Consider the following 23,044-nt stretch of genomic DNA (forward strand, 5'->3'; position numbering starts at 1 on the left):
GGTCATTAAAGGCCTGGATCTTGGTTTTTATCCAGGACACTCACAAGCCCAGAAACTCAGAATCCTTATATTATCAGATTTTCCGTAATTCTTATGAATCCATCTACTTTCCAAATTCACCTCAGAGTTGTGGGGTCCCAGAGTCTTTGCTGATATTACTCTGAGTAAAGGGAGAATAAACTATTCTGACAGATTTAGGGTTTTCTCGCACCCTTGTACCTTCAGACCACACGTCAGACACCAGGTAAAAGTCCAAAAGATGAATATTTATTATACTAATAAGTGCACAAAGCACGCTCCTCTCCACAATTCTCAAATGAACAATACCCTAACCCAATCCTCCACTCCCAGACGCTTAGCTACCCTGCCTCCCAACTCAGCTCGCCGTCAGGGAGCTCCCACAGTCTTTTTATATCTCCTGACCTGGAAGTGTTCCTAATCCCCAGTCCATTTGGCTCTCAATCACTTCCGGGTCAGGTAAAAGTTCTTTTCTTCACCCCGGAAGCACGTCATTCCTCTTGTCCATGTGTGCTTCCGGGGCGTGGGGAAAATATCTATTACTCCTCCCTGCAACGTCCCCTAGTGGCCCCCATGGCATCTAGCGGGGCTGTGCATAAAAACTCCATTGTCCATGATGCCCTGCTGGTCTTCTGGGGACCTCCATGCTGCAAGGAGGGCTCCACCTGGCGGCTTGGGGGTATTGGCCGGGATAAACTGCTGGCCATTCTACACACCATGAATGGGATGTTAATTCATCATAGGGCACTCTCATGTACACATACTGAGGGGGAATGTAGAGTCACCCATCACCCACATGTAAGCACAGGCCCTACAAGAGGAGGGGGTGAGCAGAGCCATTTGGGGTTTGGGGTCTCATCTCAGCCAAGGGTGCATGGCATCCACTGTTATGCATTCTATGAAAAAAATGCAAATGTTTTACATGAAACTGTTTTGACCCGTTTCCCAAACAATGACAGAGCCCCCTAAAATGTGAAATGACCTTAACTGAGCTCTTGGAGGGCCCTGTGTCCATATTTGGGATTTGGGAAGAAGGTGTAAGACTGAGAATACTCATTTAGACATGAAGAGATTAAGTACAGTAAATCCACTCTGACTGAGCAGACCTGAGATTTGAAGTCAGGTCTCTAGTGCACCAATTAAGTGTGTCATCGACTATGCAGTCTCTCAATCTGAAATGGCCAAATGCAATTCTGTTTGAATATTCTAACCATTCATTTGCACAGAATACAACAAGCAATTAATTTACTGTATGGATATTAGAGTAATTCAAATATCCAACTAAGTACTTTCAATGATGTTCATTTCAAACCATTTGGTCACATAATTAAGTAATATTGGTTCAGAACAAAATTTCATTCCAAGCATTCTAGGAATTAATAGACAGAGTTGTACAATATGACCAGTGTAGTACATTCCACACCACACAGAAAGAGGTTTGGGGGCAGCCACCCATATACTTGAATTTGGCTGCCAAAATAGCGAAGATTGTGGTTCAAAGACAAACATGGTGGTTATTTAGAGGGTAACGGGAAATTATGTCATCAGATAGGAACTGGAAGTGACGTCCTCGGGGCCAGAACCAAAAGTGACGTGCCCGGAACCGGAAGTGATGTCATCGGGCCCAAGCGGAATTATCAGCCTGTCAATGGAAAGAACAAGGATTAGTGCACTCTGCCACCCCCTTGTTTGGCGAGGAATTACCATCTTTTGAGCCTTTTAGTTGCCTCCTATGTGCACACGTGTGACACCAGGTATTAGACTTTTATGCCATTTGCTATATAAAATGAACAAGATCAAATGTAAAAATAAAACAAAATTGCAACCACAGGAACATGAAATGTAATTATAGAAAATGAGAAAATCTATAAATATGGTTATGTCTATTCACCTGCTATATAGTAGCCACACAGAGAGAATGGATTGTACTGCAAAGGAAATAGATGTCTGTGGGAAGAATCATGCTACAAGGAGAATTCCCATAAAACTATGCTGAAAACATCCAGGTTGAAATCTAATCCATTCATTTTGAAATAATGCACTTCACCGTAGTTTAAATGAAGGCCGTCCATATCTTATGGACAACAACTTTAGGGCAACGACAGTGATAAATCTAAATTGTAATGCCATCATATACTAGATGGCATTTTACTGTATAATAATGACATCTAAATTTTCATCGTCATTTGATAATCCAAAGGAGACATAAGAAAAGCATGGATGAGCTTTAAAAAATGGCTTGGCTTTATTGATAACCCTGAGGTTGAAAAACTACTCTTTACCACAGCATTTATCTGTCTGGCAAATTTAAAATTTGAACCCAAGATCACACCGAGATTTTTAGCACATGGCTTTAAGTACCAGACAAGTGGACCCAATGTGCTAGCAATGTTTCGGGTAACAGTGGGTTGACCAAATAGAATGACTTCAGTTTTTGACTGTTCATTTAACTGCAGGAAGTGCCATCCAGTTTTTTATATCATCCAAGCTGTTAGAAAGCTTTGTCACAGACTCCATTCACCCAATTGCAAAGGGAAGTAAATTTGGGTATCATCAGTGTAATAATGATACGGTATACTATACTTGTCTTAGTATAGAGCAGAAAGGTAACATATATAAAGAGAAGGGGACTGGACCTAAAACAGACCCCTGGGGTACTTCACAGGTTACCAAAGCAGTAGGAGATGTTGAACTAGCAACAAGTACAGAAAACATCCTGCCTTTGAGGTAATCCGCAAACTACTTAAGAGCTGTACCCCGAATACCAACCCACCACTCAAGCCTGTTAATCAGAATGCCATGACCAACTGTGTCAAACACGGCACTCAAATCCAATAAAATTAACACTGAGCACTTCCCCAAATCAGCTGCCAGTAGTAGATCGTTTGTCACTCCTAGTAGCATCAGTTCTGTTCTGTGAAATGTTCTGAATCATGGCTGAAACTATCAAGAATATTTTTGTGCTCCAAAAAAGCCTGTAGCTGTGTACCTACAACTTTCTCCAAAAGAAAGTTTGGTGAGAAATGGTAATTTGGAAATGGGACGAAAGCTACTAAGAACCAAGGGATTAAATTTTGCTTTTTTAACAGTTTTGAATTACTACATGCTTAAATCACATAGGAACAATCCCCATCTGCAATGAGTTGTTAACAATTGACAGCACATTATGACCGATTACATCAAACACCCCTTTAAAGAATCAAGCAGTCATACAATCAAGAGGACAACTTAATACAACTCATAATTTTCGTCAGGTCTGATAAAGAGGCTGGCTGAAACTGATGAAGTACAGAGGAGTGAATGATGCCCATCGACAGATCCTGAGCAACAGGCAAGGCACAATGTTAGCTCTGATATCAGTAATTTTACTGATCAAATATTGCAAAAAGTCATCACAAGAAAGTGATGACCCAGCATTTGCAGAACCCCCAGATGGATTAAGAACAGCATCAACAACACTAAATAATACTCGAGGATTGTTGCTCGCAATAACATTTGAAAAAAAGTTGTTCATGCAATCTTCACTGCCTCTTGATAATTAATATGGGAGTCTTTGAAGATCTCATAGGAGACCTGGAGGCGATCTTTCTTCCACATTCTCTCAGCCTTCCAACAACTCTTTTTCAGAGAACGCATAGCGTCATTAAACCATGGCTGTCTTCTAGGCTTACATTTCCTTTTTATAAGTGGATCTACAAAATTCAAAATATCCATTTCAATGTTAAAGAAAATCCTGACAAAAATACAAGGTCCAAGGTATGACCATGTTTATGAGTGGGACCTGTAACAAACTAAACAAAATCATAAGATGTAAAAAGTCCTTGGCCAGATATTTGGAATGACAACAAATATGAATATTAAAGTCTCCAAGAACTAAAACACAATCATTTAATGGCATGATCGAGGCCAAAAAATCTGAGAATTCTTGGATGAAATCATTACACAAATGGGGAGGTCTATACATCAGGACAGAGAGAGCTGGATGACGCAGATCCACCTTAATCAATGGAATTAGGTATTAACCGACATCTAAAGTGATTCTTAAAAACTTCAGCCAAACCTCCACCATGGCCTGTAGACCTGGAAATTCTGAAAAACTACAATCTGGTAAAGAAAGGCTTTGGTCACTCTCACTCAGCCAAGTCTGTGTCAGAAATAAAAAGTCCAGTTCATGAGAGACAAAAGCTTCATTTAAAATAAAAGATCTAGCATTGAACAATGCAATTTTAATAACAGAGCAAGCATTCACTAACTGTTGGAGGAGATCTCAAAGATTACCATAGTTAACTCCACCACTCCACGGGAAGGGAGACATCGGATAGATCCAACCAGCTAATCCGTGGCCACAGGTCGAAGACCAGTATATCTAAGTTCTAAGGATTGGTGGATAACAAAAAGATTCTGCTTGTCACAGTCTTCCCAGATCTGTGCATCGAACGATCGATGAAACAAAGCCAGTTTCAGCTTAATCCTCACCAAAACATCATTCCGTTTACTCTCGCACTTCTTACGGCACTTCCTCTAGTGCTGCTGGGTGCAAGAAATGCAGCATACACCTGACGACAAGTTCATGGGTAAAATGGGGCAACAAGGAGGAGGAGGATGAGAATAATCGCTGTCCTTAAATCCAACACACAATCCAATAACAACGGAACATATATCCATAAGGGTTTGATAGTCATAACGTATTACAGACATGGAAAAACACGTAGAGGTCAGCGCAGATAGAAAGAGCACAGCAAAAAGAAACAACAGTAGACAGCAAGCCGACTGGTACACTAGTGCCATCTTGTTTTTGGCACAGAGAGACAGAGAGAAAGAGCAGGACAGAGAGAGACAAAACAAAGTGCTGTGGGCAGTTTTTCTCCAGTACTTGTGCTTTATTTGTATTTGTGTTGGTGCTGTGGGAAACAATTGGGAAAGTGGCTGAGCAGGAGTGAAACAAATGAAACTTAAAAAAGAAAAACCTTTTGTAGATTTGAAGATTTTACAATCTACTAGAAGGCACATTTTACACTAAATATCCCCTCACACCATTCTCAGCAATCACTAAGCAGGCTACTGAATGATTTCATTCATATTCCTGATTATGAAGATAAATAGACAACAGTTTACTCAAGCACCATTCTAATGTCACCTGGATCCACTCATTATTTGAAATGGACATGAATTCCGTAGCATTTCTGTCTTAAAGATCACATGAAACACAAAAACTTAAAACCTATGCTTTTTTGTCTTTTAAGGCTTTACTGGCTAAGCATGACTATGATGTAGGAAATCAAGAACTGTTATTAAAAAATCAGTTACTAAGGCACTTGTTTGAGGGAACTATGCACCCATTTATTGCTCTTTAAGCACAAAGTACAAAAAGCTTAAATCCAAAACAAGTAGGTGAACTTTTATTTTTAGTCAAGTCAATTCAAGTAATTTCTTACAGATCAGATGCTAAAACAGTTTGAGTACAAGTGCTTATCAGTGAGTGAATTCAGCATGTGAGGCATATAAAACAGAATCACCATGAGGTAATGTTCCTTCAGCTCTTCAGATCAATTAACTGCCTGCAGACACCTCAGGAATGATGGATACAAATATATCAGTTAAGCATTATTTCAATAGGCTGGCAACCCCTGCAGACATAACTGAAAATGTGAGGGCATGAGAGGCCTGCTGCCAATCAAAGAATGTTATTTGTTAACCAGTGGATCTTTTGTGTCCACTGCTTATTCCTAAGAGGTCATGTGTCAGTAGATGTTATTATTAAATTAAACACCTTTCAAGTAGAATACCAATCCATATTTCAATCCATACAGAACTGAAATGAATTGCTTGGGGTTGCATTTAATATGTCAAAAAATACTCTCAAGGAATGGTTTTTGATCCAAACAGTTAATTTTACAAACCTACCATTTCCATTTTCATATTTGGGTATCACACCTTATTAGATCTGGGTGGTATTCTGGTAACAGGAGTCATGGTACTCAAAAAATCCTTCAATATCAAAAACAAACTTCAAACTCTAGAACCAGGAAATAGACCTGGGCCCAAAACTCAAATTCAGGCTTGTTTCCTGCACCTTCAGAAAGAGAGCCAAGCATATATCTTCCTCTGTCTGCAACCTTGTCTGTGGCTGTCTGTGTACGTTCAGTTTTGGAGTATAAATGTTCCTTAAGCTTTTGTCCTGGCATCTTAAGTATAGCATTCTTTGCTTTTTTAATATATTTTACTAGCTGATTACCCAGTGACTTCACTCACTGAGTGCAAGGGAAAAAAAATAAAATGTAGTATATAAATTATTAAACAGTAAAACATTAACATGTAAGAAGTAAAGATACATTGAGCACTACTGGAGTGCTTTTGAGTAAAGTACATTTTAAAGGCGCTATAACACCACAGGTAAGTAGCACTAACAGTAGCTTAAATGTATTTGGATCATCTCTCGGTAGCAGATCCCTTGTGAAAGGTGCTACACGACCGCTGTGGTATAGAAATTACATTTTCTATGCGATCCTGCAAATTTCTGCCTGACAACCTTGCACTACGTGCCTGTGATTTAAGAGAAAAATTTTTCTGAGAAATGTGGACGCTGCCCTTTCGTTCTTAACGGGCAGAATGTCCAAACAATTCCCAAGTCCAAAACTTAACATGAAGAGGTTGGTACATCTTCTTAGATGTAAACCCTCCATCTTCTTAAAAGAATTCATCACAAAAGCAACCTTGAATGTTGCGGGGTTTTAGTGACCTGAACTCACCTTAAAGGACAGTAAGTAGTCGTGTAGCACAATTTACAAAGAGAGTTTTGCTTCGATTGCGCCGATCACACTCATTTGCAAAGGTTTCTACTCTCCCAGGAGCCGACAGGGCATTCGAAGTGTCACAAACAATGCGAGAAGAGAGGATGCCATCCAAAACTGCTAAGCTCTTGATCAGGCGGAGCAGCCCGACATTCGCGCCTCCGAGCGTCCACTTTGTTTTCACGACCCCTCGCCGCTGTCGTCTTCACATTGTTTACAGCTCGACGCAGTTAAAAAGTAGAAAGATGCAAAGCTGTTTTCCTCATCTCTTGTACTATCAAGTACTGGCAATTAAAAAAAAGTTATAATGTGGCAGTTTCTGCGACAGTCACATGGACGAATAAATAAAACTTCTCTGTCAGAACGCACCTGGCGGCGGATGGCTCAGTGCTGGAGTCCAGAGAGGAGGGCTGGGAGAGGGCAATGTGGGGTGCACTTCAATGGGATAGATCGGCGTGTTTGTGTTCACTTCTTTTCAATATCAGTAAAATAACTCTCACACAAATAATAACAATTCGTAAAGACGATATTAAAATGGCATCCACAAACAAAGTGATTAGTTCCTGTATTATAATATGTTCTGTGGTCGGAATTAATTTCTGTTTCGTGTGGTCATAAGTAATTTCCGTTTCAAAGGTGAAAAGAATTTTATATATATAGATTTCTTGTCCGTGTAGTGCTTACATATTAGTGTTTCAAACCTTACTGTTAAAGTTTTGTTTTATCTGAGAGGCAACAATAGCTAAATTCAGTGTAGGAAATTTTCAGCTGTAGCTGGCCAACCGCAGACCCACTGTAAATATGAGACCCTGGGGTTATGTTCTTCAAGCAGAAGCTGATTCCTGAGAAACAGCTCTTTTACTTGTTCAGGTATCAACAAAAGAAGCTCTTCAGCATGCACATACACTCGAAGAACAGCAAACAAAGGGCAAAACATTCAGACATTAGATATAATACCGATAACCTTGAATTTTAATGCCAGCGTAACGTTTATATCGTGTTCTAAACAGGAGACACTGCAGATGAATGAGAACAGGACCAGGATATGGATGCAAAATGGATATCTTAAGTCAGGCTGAAGTTTGTAAACAGGGAAGAGCAAAGATCAAACACTAAATCCCAATCACTAAACAAACTTGTAAATTATTAACCATTGTGAAGATCAAATCTGTAACAAACTTTTAAATCTTTCACTAAACCCAAACACATAATCCTAAATTCAAAACTAAAAAGAATGTAGAAAAAAATGAATGCCTGGAAGTCAGTAACTAGAGAAAGCACTTGCAAAACCTTTTGGCATTGATCCATAATCTAGGACAAAGAGAAGTCTGCAATGTCAACCTCTATACCTCCACTAGTGATGTCACAGGCTGTGACCTTCAAAACCATGCCCCCTAGCAACAGGCCTCCACCTCATGTTAATGAAACCAAACTGAAAGTAAAAAATGTATGTATTTAGATTCAGAGTGTTTCCCAAACCACAGTAATATGGAAAAAGACCAGAAAATGCATTATTAATCAACAATTAATCAAAACTAAAATAAAAACCTTGCAATATTAAGACAACATACAAGCTGCCATGGAGAAATGTTGCACTGCTTACTTATCATTGATGTAGCAAATGGCTCAGTCAACAGTTGCTGGATAAACTATATCTGCCTGTGCTATCATTTGTAATAAACTCTGATCACCTTGTATAATTGTGTCAGTCAAACATACAAGTTACAAAATTCAGGTATGTTTGAGGGCTGTGCAAGCATTGTAGCCCTGAGTATGTAATTTTAATAATAATAAATCTGTTTTACATTTATATAGCACTTTTCTCACTACTCACTTATTACTTAGTGAGTTGGGAGCCACTTCAACCACAACAAACATGTAGCATCCACCTGGATGATATAACAGGCAGCCATTTTGCACCAGTATGCTCACCACACATTAGGTTTTAGGTGGTGAAGTGGTAAGAGAGATAGCCAGTTAGAGACAGGGGGGGCAGAAGGATTAGGCCATGGAGGGCAATTTTTAACCTCTACATTGGGATACACACTGCTCCTTACAAAGGATGCTCAGAGAATCAGGAACTCGGCTTTATGTCTCATCTGAGGGTCTATGCCATTTTTACAGTACAGTTTCTCCATCACTCTGCTGGGGAATTGGGATCGACATTCAGACCATAAGGTAAGTGCCCCTTGCTGGTCTCACCAATACCTTTTCCAACAGCAACCCAAGTTTTTTCCTGGATGGTTCCCCATCCAGTTACTGGCTGGGTCCGAACATGTTTAGGTTCTAGAACCTTCTGAATTCAGTTTTAGAGTTGTCAGGGCCAAAAGCTATCTTACCAGGATTGGGCAAAAAGCTGAAAGCAAGCCTAGACAGGAATCTAGTCAATCACAAAGACCACTCTTATTCACCCACACACCCCATATTCACACACAGTGACAACTGGCAATTGCCAATTAACAAAATCTAAATTAAAAAAAAAAACTATTTGCAATTATTTCCTTCTTTGTTTGTGCATGTCCGTCTTTAATATTTTTTAATGAGATGGGATCTGCAAATCTATTCAGTTATGACTAATTTTAAGGGAATGACAAAAATTGAAGGCAAACTTTATTACAGTGAGTGACTATTATGGATACCAGGTAATGAGGCACTCTGAATGTAAATTATAGTGTGGCCAGATTTTCAAAGTCTGAAACAGAGACACTTGTGTAGCACATATGCACATGCATAAAGCCCATCCTCATTTGTTCAATGCCAAGTTTATCTCATCATCAGCCAGGAGGAACCAGGGCACGGAAAAAAAAAAAAACAGTTTCACAAATGAACACATAGAATTCCACATAGTGCTTGAAACGGAAAGAAATAAATGGCATTGCCATCTGTTTTTGTCTGCTTCTTAGTTGTCCTCACGATGCTGTTCAAATTTAAAACAAGTTATTAATCAGTCTTTTCCCGTCTGAGTTTTGACCACGCTATGATACATATATTACATTGAACTGGGAGGTCGGGTATAATGGGGTCCCCCTTTGAGTTTCTATGTGCTATTCTAAATATTGTGAGAGGACGTTTGTTTCAGCAGAGCAATGCTTTACTATATGGGGCCAGACAGTCAATGCAGGCCTACAACAGGTATTTCTGAACAAACACTTGGAAGGGAGCTGAATGCCATGGATATCTACAGCAGGGTAGAGTAGAAGAGTCTCTTGCTGACAACTGTTGACAAAGCTGCAAGGTTATGGTGGGCATGAAGCCACATGCACTGGATTGTTGCTATCTGGAAACATTTTATCTAGTCTGATGAGTTGCATTTCTATTTGTACTCAAATGATGCAAGGCAACAGGTACATCATAAACTGCATGAAGCCTTCCATGAGAGGTGCTGTTCAAATGGGAGTTGGCTTTGGGGGTGTTTTAGCTATGAGGGAATGTGTCCTTTGGTTGAGGTGATAACACACTTGAACCAGAATCGCCACATTGGGCTTCTGGACAACTACATGTTACCTTTTGTGCTTCATCTCCTGGGTAAAGACAAAATGGCTACCCCAGATTTCCAAGACAACAATTGTTACATACACAGGGCTGGAACTGTGTGTGACTGGCATAAAGAACATCCTGAGACATTCTCACGTCTTGAATGACCCAGAAAATCTATAGGACTATTTGGAGCAATGAGTGAAACAATGGTGGAACCATCTAACCAGTCTTGTCGAACTGTGGGTTTTGGCTGGAAGAGTGGATGAAAATTGATGTTGCTTACATCCACAAAATGTAGAGGTCCATGAGGTTCTTCGGTCACAGGGAGGAGTTACATGTTATAAGATAAGTTTTAGCCAGGGGTGACTAATTTTTGTCCAATAAGAACAGACCATGCTTGCTGTAATGTATGGGGTTGTCTAAGAAAATTTCACTGTGTGTGAATTTCTACTATAAATGACGCATTTACATACATCCCTCACATAAGACGAGGCTTTACTGTACCATTATTTTCATGACTTGTTTCTCAAAATATTTGAAATGTTATCATTATTTTCATGCAATATCATGTTGTGGTATCATTTTGTTTGGAGTTTTGTGACAGAAGCTGCCTTTTTTGGGCTACTTTCATGAATGGCACCATGCTTTTTGCTAGGCAATGACGACTCACATCACAAAAAGAAGACATGGCAATAACTTATAGTGCTAAAACAGCTCATAAATGAAATCAAAGAAATATTAGGTATGGCTTGGTTATGACCATCAATTTAATATCTGACAAGGAATTTTATATAATGTATCTTAATAAATGTGTACCTGCCTGCTGCCTGCTTACCGACAACCCTTGTGAACACCTTTAAAGAAAGAATGTGTGTGTTTACCACTCAAACACTTTTAATTCATAATAGGAGCACCATTTCATACATGCTGTTATATCTATTTGCTATGGACACTTTGCTCTTTAATGTTTATTCTTTATTAAAGTAAAGTAAATAAAATGACTATTACAAACTCAGCCTCCATTTTGCAGTCAGACCTAAGCCTGGATAAATGGGGAGGGTTAGCGTCAGGAAAGGGATCTGGCTGTAAAAGTCACGCCGAAACCTATAAACCATTCATCTCACATAGAAGTGGGAAAGATGAAGAAGAAGAAGTAAAATAACTATCACAATTAGACATTATCTTAATTTCCCTTTCCTTAATTAGACAGGATCTTGGATAAAACTATTTTGAAAGTGAGAAATACGATGAAAGGACACAGAGTGAAAACACCAAACTCTGTCAACGAGTCTTTCTGACTTTCATTGGGGGCCTTGAAGTGAAGGTGCTGCCCCAATTGCTTATATAGTTTTCAGTCATTTCTCTGTATGCTTGTCAAAACAGATGAATGTTGATGGTTGTAATTTGTCACAAAAACGAATAAGGCCCTATACTTACTAAGTTTATTAATATTTTTTTGTATATTACAATTATCTTTTATTTTCTACTTGTAGGTATAATATCATTGCATATTACACAGTTGCACTCCCATTTTGGCAAAACATACTGTATGCATTTCAGCATATAACTGTTGTTAGGTTCACAAAATAGTTCACGTCTTTGTTTTATTTGTTTAGTTTTTTACTTGGTGTTGACATTAATATTAAAATTATGCAAGACCTGCTTAATACAATTTAGAGAAGCATGGGACTTGACCCTATCCTGGCAGCATTGTATATAGACAGCAACTATGAATGGAGTAATAGTCCATCACGGGATCTACTCAGACATACAGTGACAGATACACTGGGCCAGTTTAGAATTGTCAGTTAGCCTACCAGGCACCATTTTGTCATATGGTAGGAAAACTGGAGAACCCGGAGAAAACCAATGCATGCATGTTGGAGGACAGACCTGTAATCTAAGCACAAGCAGGAAGTCAGTACCCAATAATCAGTCTGAACCAAAACACCAGATAGATAGATAGATAGATAGATAGATAGATAGATAGATAGATAGATAGATAGATAGATAGATAGATAGATAGATAGATAGATAGATAGATAGATAGATACTTTATTAATCCCAAGGTGAAATTCACATACTTCAACAGCAGCATACTGATAAAAATAAACAATATTAAATTAAAGAGTGATAAAAATGCAGGCAAAACAGACAATAACTTTGTATAATGTTAATGTTTACCCCCCGGGTGGCACTGAAGAGTCGCATAGTGTGGGGGAGGAACGATCTCCTCAGTCTGTCAGTAGAAATCCAGAACTGCAAATCCAGAACAAATAGGGGAAAATAAAAAAATAAATGATGCAAAATCTTTGCACTTACTTATATTTTTCCCCTAAACTTAATAATCTTCACACTTTATTTTTTCAGAAAAAAAAGTATCCAGTGTTTGGATACCAACTGCATTGCCCCACCATTTTACAAAAAGAAAAAAACATTTTGAAAATTTCCAAAAAGAATGAAATTATAATGAATAATATCAGGTCAGTTTTGAAATATTAAGCAAATCTATTCTCTATATATAAAATCCTAAGCCTAAAAGTGCAACAATTTTATGTGACCTTTTTATGTCACGCTTTAAATCAGGCTTATTTTAAAACCTACATATATATTGTTTGGTATCATTCTTTTCAGAATCTATAAAATTTTAATATGATGTTGTTAGATGTTTCAGATTCTTATTTCATTTTTAAATTATGAAGTAAAATATATTAAGAACTCACGTCTTGCAAGATGGGACTTTGTGCCAAAAGATTTAACCACGTCTGCGGCTGGAAATAAAACACAAGCAGTAGGACAGCTGCTGTACAGGCTTTTAAATAATCGATGCGCCACACAAGATGTAGATCATGTGGCAGAGGCAGCAAACCAGCAGCCAATTGAGGAAAGTGGAGTAAAAAAAACGGTGTCACCATTTAAGAGGGGGTTTCGGAGGAACGACTGCGTCTCCTTGGGGTGCGTTCAGTGCCCCTCTTCACAACACAAATGGCAGAGATGCGAAGCAGGGGTTAACCCCCTAGTAATATATAAAGAATTTGAGGTACTAATTTTTGGGCCCTTCAGTTGACCTCAATTTCATTTTACCCTTACGTTTTAATGACAAATATTCCCTGTCAGGCTCAATTCAGCCCAACAAGGTCATCCATCCTGTTCACCCAGAGTCATAATTTGAAGGTTCCTGAAGTTTTACTCTCCATCACACTACTTTATCTTCATTGATCCCATGTATTTTTGTTTTTTTGCTCAAAGAAAAGCCTTCAGTTCAGCGAAATCTGCCCTTAGCAATTTTCCAACCATGTCCATCTGTTCTTGTTGCAGAAAGTATTTTATAATAACAACTGGGATCTACTGTACATTTGCTTGACCTGTAAAGGATCCATCTCTCCTCATAGTTCATAACTCTTTGTCCCAGAAAGATGCTCCTCTATGGACTTTCTCTAGCACTGCTAGGTCGTTGTTGTAATATGGAGACGAAAACTGCACACATTATTCCAGGAGAGGCCTCACTAGTGTGTCATATAGTAACAAAAAACATGACCTCCCTTGACTCCCATGATGTATAATATTCATGATTAATAATAATAAGTGTTGAGAGTGTTTAACCATTCCTTCAATGGTCCAGTTACAACTCCTAATAAATAACAAGTCTGTATTGTGAAGGGATGCCGGCTGACAAGATTATGCCAGAGACAAGCACACCAAAAACAGAAGCACACTGGCAGCGTTTGGTATGGGAACACAGGTAGTTACTGGGAGGGTGTTAAGCCCTGTATATGTATTGTGTGGCTCTGTATGGCTTTAGCTGGAAGGACCAGCAGGAGAGAGAGCTTTAGACTGGATGGATGTACGCAGCATTGCACGGGGAAAATTATTTACAGAGATTCCTGACCCACTAACTGAAAGACTGACGCCAGTAATGGACATCTTTAGAGACTCTGTCTTTTAAGAGCAACAGGAAGCTCAAGGGTACAAGAATATCAGAGGTTAGTCAGAGTACTAGCTTGATGTCTGTGGAGCTAATCCTGATCGTATCAATCCTAACAATACAAAAAGTGGCCCCAGAATGGGAGTTAAATGTGCCTCACAGCCAGATGTCCACAGAGTGCAGAAGAGAAGACAGGATTGAGAAAGAGAAGACCACTTTGGTATCATTCTGTGGAGAGCAAGTGGATGAGCCAACCTACATAATAGACCGGGATTTAACACCTTTAAGACCATCCAGAATAACAGCAGGTGTACTGGTTTCCAGCAGGTTTTGCTACAATAGTGCTGTCTTTTTTATAAGCTACTAAAAATGATGCTGCTTAAAGATTTTACAAATACTTCCAGTTGTGCATCTGCCATCTTGACTGTGCATGTGAAAGCTGTTATGTTTGGGAACTCATCTGGTCAACTTCATAACATTTAGAGGATACTAGCTCTCACCTCATAGCCTTGATTTCCGTTTTCTTGCAGCTTGTTTGCCAGAACATCACAATTGAAGAGAGCCAGGAGTCAAAATAGCAGTTCTCAAGGCTGCCGGTTCTTGCTGGCTGGCGGCGAGAGCTGAGAAAGTGCAAACAAATTTCACAGTCAAAGATACTTGCAAAGTGTGTAGTTGCTAATTAGGCAATTAACTAAGTTCTCATATTTACTAATGATATCTGTTGAGATGGCTGTTCTGCTACCTTAGACAATCTTATGTAAAGGATGTTATAAAAATAACAAATGGCTGGTGTTGTAATATGTGCTCCCAGACAGCCCCTGGAGTTGTTAAGCAGCTAATTACCTCTGCAGAGACAAGCTCTTCACATTAACCTTTCTAGGCTAACTTCCCAAAAAGTAAACTACAGCAGCAGTAGAAGAAAATGTTTTTATTTAGAAAAACAAAAACGCACTTCTGTTCTTACACCAGCACTTTTCTAAAAGTCACAGATATGCTGTACATAATTTGTTAATCTTGATAACCATTAATATGATTAGAGTAAAATTTGCAAGGATTTATTTTAGAATTTTTATTTCATTCAATTTAATCAACAAATAAGAGAAATTAAATCACATATGTTTAGAATTACCACAGGAAAGTTCTGAAGGAATTTGAAATCGTCGGGGACTGGTGTTTTTTTTATTTTACAAAATGTTTAAAGAGAATTGCTCCTCCAGTCATTTGGTATTTTTTGGCAGAGACTTTACATCCTAAGTATGAGGATTATGGGAATGTCTTCAATAGATCTGTTGCCTAGAGCTACGTTAGTGGCAGTTCATTGCTTAAGTATGTAGTCTGGTTTCCCTGCAGCTTCTGACTTGACCTTTTTAGTGGAGATTTTTGTGTCACGGATGGAAAAAAAGATGGGGAAATAAGCTTTTTCTTTAAAAATAAATAAATGATAATATTTATGAAACCAGCAGTTCAGTTAGTCCACAACATAGGCAAAGCCCATTTGTTTTTTAGTAACAGAAATCCCTGCTACAAAAGTAAACTAGCAAATATGATCAGGAGATTCAAGCAAAGTTCAGAAACAGGAGATCAAAACACGCTGTCACCAAAGCCAAAAATAAAAACCGTAAGTCAAAGTTGAAAGCTGAAGCCAAACTTCTATTACCAGAAAGGTACAAAAAATAAAATCACATACCAAGCCTCAAGGAAATATTTAATCTCAGATGTGATGGAAATGAGGCGTGCTAGCATTTATACAGTTGGCCTGATGACATCACAGGTCACGACCTCTAGTCATCCAGCATGGCAGTCAACCCAGAAACAACACACAAAGAACCTATGAAATGGCAGGGTCCAAGAAAAGAAACAAAATGGTACAGGAAATGGCATGATTTAATTTCAACTAATTTATAACATATTTCAAACTGAAAATAATGCTAGAAATGGACTCTGCACTCCAAAAAAGATATGATTATGTGTAAAGCAACAAGCTGAAATGAGAAGAAAAGAAATAAAACTACATTCAAAACCATTTCATAACAGATATTTAGGAATAATTCAGTTAAATATGGTTTTGCCTCTTTGTTCATGTTCTTGTGTTAGATTTACAGTAAGTTTATGCTCATGTACAGAGCAATGACCATCATAGTCCTAATCTCCAATAATGATGAGATGGCTTACAAAGAAGAGGTTTGCCTTCAAACACAGTGGTCCCAGAGCAACAGTTTCTCCTTTAATGTCAGCAGAACAGAAGAGATGGTTGCAGACTTCAGGATGCAAGAGTAAGAATACACTCCATCTACACTGGAACAAGTCAACAGCTTTACATTGCTTAGAGTTATCATCACTGATGACTTGAAGAGGGCCCAACACATCTTCGCTAACTTCAAGAAAGCTCGCCAATGCCTTTACTTCATTACATGTCTCTGTTTATGTACACCAACATGTAGAGGTGCACAGTTAAGTTCATCGTCCCTAACTGTACAGCACAGGCACATACTCAGGTCAGGAGCCACAAAATGTGCGTACAGAATAGTACTGGTACATACATTTGTTTCCTTGTTTTTAGTCCACAAATAATGCATTACCACAGGGCCGTTCTTAGGCATGGGCAAGCAGGGCAGTTGCCCGGAGCCCCATGACAAAAGGGGCCCCAATCATTTGAGTTTTTTTTTTTTTAAGATCGATGCAAGCTACGTATCTGTACTATGAAGCTTAATGCTAAGCTTACTGCCCTTTCCCGGGACAGGGACGCTGCAACAGGGAACTGGGGCTTGGGGCGTTCTCTATGACCAGGGTCCTAAGCAGGCGCAGGCGGAGCCCTGTTATGACACGCCCCCAAAAAAGTCAATAAAAAGAGTGCTCTCTTCAGAGGAGACCATTCCGTTCCAGACCACGGTTGCATCGTGAGCGTGGGTGCGGACTTCTTCCCGTGTTTTTCTGTCGCGTATAGCGCTTTCTTCCCTTTTTCGCCTTGGCATTAGCCTTATTGTACTTTTTATTCACATTAGCAGTTTTGCACGTACCATATTAATATGAAACGCAGTTATCCATTCGGTGCTGCTAAATGAAAGAAAAAGGCAGACGATGTAGCCTTTATTGAGACACAAAAAGGAGCTTTGCTGAAATTTGTCATGGACGAAAGGTGTATTTTCCTACTGATTCCTTTCAAAACCGACCAGCAGTAACCAACGAGCAACATACCAGTTACTGTTGCTGCTGGGGAATGCAGCTTTTCTAAGCTAAACATAATCAAGAATTACCTCAGGACAACCATGTTACAAGAACGATTGAATGCGTTAGCATTAATGCTCGTTGAACAAGGCGTTGTCCAATTGCTTGATTACTCGGCATTGATTAAAGACTTCACAAGTGTTAAAGAGCGAAAAGCTGATTTTGTTTCTTGAGCTTTATTCTGGAATGCTCTTTAGCCCATGTTTTAATTTGGTAGAAAAAAATGGAAAACGGTATAAAAAACACACTTTTTAATTGTGACAAAAAAATAAATAAAATGCTCTAAAATTTATAAAAATATGCACCACTGCACTGCACATTTTGCACACACTGGGCTTAGCTACATACCTCTACGCGGTGCCCAGTGGAAACAAGTCAAATCTGGCTGAACTTTAGCTAATACTACACGTATTAGGGCCCCCGCAGTCTAATTATACCCAGGGCTCCCAACATCCTAAGAACGGCCCTGATTATCATAGAAAGACAATCAGTATTATTAAAGACATCAGCCAACTCTTTTCTACCTTCTCCATGCTGATGGTACAGGACCATCCACATTCAAAGCATTACATTAAGTGACTGTTTTTATCCACATATCATAAAGCTATTTGACAGCCACCCATACTGGCCAAGGTGTAAATTTCTACTGTGTCTGTTGTCTGATGTCGGATGTAATGGGTGGCATTCTCTTCATTGTTTGTTGTTGGTATTGTACTACTGTAACAGGGAGGGGGTGGCATAGAAGGAAGAACTTCATTGTACTGTGCATATCTGACAGTGAAAGATGTTCTTGAACTTGCTCTGTGTTGTTTAGTGGAGATGTAGTTAACTATTTTAAATTTAAGTATTTCTGTAGTTGCAGTCGTTCTTTCCCCTGTTTAATTCAGAGGACTTTTGACATATCTTGAATTGTAGGTCTTCCCGCCTATTTGTGTTTTTTTTCACGTGTTTATTCATTGTACTCTTTGTTGTAAAGATGAGGAATTGTGTCACGTGAGCCTTTATTTCTTTTTAGTTAAATGACTACTTAGGTTTTATTACTTTTATTTCTATTGTTCTGTTTCCTTTCTTTGAATTACCAAGTTACAGCGATTAATTTAGTGTTAAATACTTTAAGTGATTTCTTCTTCCTGTTAAAACCTTCTAATTTTATTTACTAATTTGATCAAGTATGTAATTTGATCTAATGAATTTCTTTCTCTCTAAGACAATTTAGCAATTAAAAAGTTAAGTAGGAGCTGAAATCTGAATGTTTTAAGGAGGGCTTTATTTGGTATAACATATTTAAGGCTGAATTTTAGCTTGTTACTAAGATTGTTGTTAGGATGTGTGTGTGTGTGTGTGTGGATGGGTGTTGTATCTGCAGTAAAAAGCGAGTATTTCTTTAGGTTAAAAAATATTTTGTACAGGAAACACTTTCAAATAATTTCCTCTCCTTTGGGAAGCATGGTGATGCAGTGGTTGGTGCTGCTGACTTATGAATGCAGCATTTTGAATCCTGCATCTGATCACTATGTGGAATTTGCTTAACCTTATTCTGTGGGATATTTTCTTGGTGCTGAGGTTTTCCTCCCACGATCTATAGACATATATGTTATATTAATTGGTTATTCAATGTTCTTGTCCGTCATGGCACTGGAAAGTGGTGAAGTGTGGATGATGTTGGTCAGACATGCAAGTAAGAATTTCCCTGTGCTTTGTACATGTCACAAAACCATTGCCATTACTACTATCATTGCATGTTTTTGTGAAGTAGGGTCCTAGAGTGATTCTATTCTCCCTTGTATTTTTTACTATGTAGACAATTAAAGAACACCTTAAATCCTATGCTATTGCCACACTCTCAGTTATTGTTGTTCAGAACTTCCCACTTCTTATTACATCTGCAACCCCACGCAATTAGATAGAAAACCAGAACAGACAGGAGAGAAAAAGTTACACATTTATTTATGTGTCATACTGTAAGTAATATATCAAAAGTACAAACAAGCATTGTAGAAATGTGAGTGCTGGGCAAAATAATATTAATATAACCTGGGTAATGATCAGTCCATCTTACTCAGACTGCCAGGTGGCTCTATCTTGGTCTTTCTCCTGCATGGCTTTTGAATGAAGAGAGAAATTGCATGGCCTCTTAACAGGATGCAAAGCTGCAATGAGAAAGAGCTTCTTTGTTACCTCTGTCTTTATCTTAGTCCAGCTTCGTTGATGTACCTCCCAGACCAATACGATAAGCCGGCTCCCTACTTCATGCCAGTCCTGTTCAGCCACAACTCTGTTCCATTCTAGCCAAGGCTTTCCTTCTGGAGGAGGAAGAGGAGTTGTACATTTCATCTATTCCTTCCTATTTTGGAGGATAAAATTGTCACTTCTGATACTGCAGACTGCCTCAATTATTAAGTTGTTTTTTTTGTTTTTTAAATTTTGCTGAAATGAACTATGATGAAATATAAAGGACCTAAATAATTTCCAAAGGAAGTTGAATAACCCTTGATGACAACTTTCCTCACTTATGTACTAAAGAAATTTACATTGAAAGCATATTATCTAACTACATCTGCATTATTTCTTCCTGTTGATCAATAACTGTAAATTTGGTCTTCTTGTGATGAATAATGTATAAATCATACATGATTTTTAATTAATTTAATGCAGTTCCCCTCCTTGAACCGGCACCTTATCGTGGTGGAGGGGTTTGCGTGTCCCAATGATCCTAGGAGCTATGTTGTCCGGGGCTTTATGCCCCTGGTAGGGCCACCCAAAGCAAACTGGTCCTAGGTGAGGGATGAGACAAAGAGCTGTTCAATAAACCTCCAATGATGAGCAAAAACTCTGGACAACGTTTTCCCTCGCCCAGACACAGGTCACTGGGGCCCCCCTCTGGAGCCAGGCCTGGAGGTGGGGCTCGATGGCAAGCACCTGGTGGCTGGGCCTGCACCCATGGGGCTCGGCTGGGCACAGCCCAAAGAGGCAACATGGGTCCCCCTTCTCATAGGCTCACCACCTATGGGAGGGGCCAAGGAGGTCGGGTGCAGTGTGAGTTGGGTGGTGGCCGAAGGCGGAGACCTTGGCGGTCTGATCCTTGGCTACAGAAAGTGGCTCTTGGGACGTGGAATGTCACCTTTCTGAAGGGGAAGGAGCCTGAGCTAGTACACAAGGTCGAGAGGTTCTGGCTAGATATAGTTGGGGTCACCTCGACACACAGCTTAGACTCTGGAACCAATCTCCTTGAGAGGGGCTGGACTCGAGAGTTGCCCCCGGTGAGAGGCGCCGAGCAGGTGTGGGTATACTTATTGCCCCCCGATTTGGAGCCTTTGCATTGGGGTTTACCCCGGTGGACAAGAGGGTGGCCTCCCTCTGCCTTCAGGTGGGGGGAAGGGTCCTGACTGTTGTTTGTGAGTATGCGCCGAACAGCAGTTTGGAGTATCCACCCTTTTTGGAGTCTCTGGAGGGGGTGCTAGAGGGCGTACCTTCTGGGGACTCCCTTGTTCTGCTGGGAGACTTCAACGCTCACATGGGCAATGACAGTGAGACCTGGAAGGGTGTGATTGGGAGGAATGCCCCCCCCCACTATCTGAACCCGAGCAGTGTTTTGTTTTTGGACTTCTGTGCTCGTCACGGATTGGCCATAACGAACACCATGTTCAAGCATAAGGGTGTTCATATGTGCACTTGGCACCAGGACACCCTAGGCCTCAGTTCGATGATCGACTTTGTGGTCGTGTTGTCGGACTTGCGGCCACATGTCTTGGACACTCGGGTGAAGAGAGGGGCGGAGCTGTCAACTGATCACCACCTGGTGGTGAGTTGGCTTCCATGGTGGGGGAAGATGCCGGTCAGGCCTGGTAGGCCCAAACGTGTTGTGAGGGTCTGCTGGGAACGACTGGCAGAGTCCCCTGTCAGAAGTAGCTTCAACTCCCACCTTCGGCAGAACTTCGACCACGTCCCGAGGGAGGTGGGGGACATTGAGACCGAATGGGCCATGTTCCGGGCCTCTATTGTTGAGGCGGCTGACCGGAGCTGTGGCCGTAAGGTGGTCGGTGCCTGTCGTAGCGGCAATCCCCGAACCCGTTGGTGGACACCAGCGGTGAGGGATGCCGTCAAGCTGAAGAAGGAGTCCCATAGGACCTTTTTGTCCTATTGGTCTCTGGAGGCAGCTGATAGGTGACGGCAGGCCAAGCGGAATGCGGCTTCGGTGGTTGCTGAGGCAAAAACTCGGGAGTGGGAAGAGTTTGGGGAGGCCATGGAGAACGACTTTCAGATGGCTTCGAGGAGATTCTGGTCCACCGTCCGGCGTCTCAGAAGGGGGAAGCAGTGTAGTGTCAACACCGTATATGGTGGGGATGGTGCGCTGCTGACCTCGACTCAGGACGTTGTGGGTCGGTGGGGGGAGTACTTCGAAGACCTCCTCAATCCCACTAACATGCCTTCCAATGAGGAAACAGAGCCTGGGGACTCTGAGGTGGGCTCTCCCATCTCTGGGACTGAAGTCACTGAGGTGGTCAAAAAACTCCTTGGTGGCAGGGCCTCGGGGGTGGATAAGATGCGCCTGGAGTTCCTTAAGGCTCTGGATGTTGTAGGACTGTCTTGGCTGACACGTCTCTGCAACATCGCATGGACATCGGGGACAGTGCCTCTGGATTGGAAGACTGGGGTGGTGGTCCCCCTCTTTAAAAAGGGGGACCGGAGGGTGTTTTCCAACTACTGAAGGATCACACTCCTCAGCCTCCCTGGAAAAGTCTATTCGGGGGTTCTGGAGAGGAGGGTTCGTCAGATAGTCGAACCTCGGATTCTGGAGGAACAGTGTGGCTTTCGTCCTGGTTGCGGAACAGTGGACCAGCTCTACACCCTTAGCAAAATCCTGGAGGGTGCATGGGAGTTTGCCCAACCAGTCTACATGTGTTTTGTGGCTTTGGAAAAGGCGTTCAACCGTGTACCTCGGGGAATCCTGTGGGGGTACTCTGGTAGTATGGGGTACTGGACCGCCTGATAAGAGCTGTTCGGCCCCTGTACAACTGGTGTCAGAGCTTGGTCCGCATTGCCGGCAGTAAGTCGAGCCCATTTCAAGTGAGAGTTGGACTCTGCCAGGGCTGCCCTTTGTCATCGATTTTGTTCATAACTTTTATGGACAGAATTTCTAGGTGCAGCCAAAGTGTTGAAGGGGTCCGGTTTGGTGGACTCAGGATTGGATCACTGCTTCAGGCCATGATCTTCAGCTCTCTCTGGAACGGTTCGCAGCTGAGTGTGAAGCAGCTGGGATGAGAATCAGCACTTCCAAATCCGAGAACGTGGTCCTCAGCCGGAAAAGGGTGGAGTGCCCTCTCAGGGTTGGGGGAGAGATCCTGCCCCAAGTGGAGGAGTTCAAGTATCTCGGGGTCTTGTTCACGAGTGAGGGAAGAATGGACCGTGAGATCAACAGGATCTGCATCGATCTGTCGTGGTGAAAAAAGAGCTGAGCCGTAAGGCAAAGCTCCCAATTTACCAGTCGATCTACATTCCTACCCTCACCTATGGTCATGAGCCATGGGTAGTGACCGAAAGAACGAGACCGCGAATACAACAGGCTGAAATGAGTTTCCTCCGCAGGGTGTCTGGGCTTTCCCTTAAA

Source organism: Polypterus senegalus, chromosome 1, assembly GCF_016835505.1.
Source record: "Polypterus senegalus isolate Bchr_013 chromosome 1, ASM1683550v1, whole genome shotgun sequence".
NCBI classification, from domain to species: Eukaryota; Metazoa; Chordata; class Cladistia; order Polypteriformes; family Polypteridae; genus Polypterus; species Polypterus senegalus.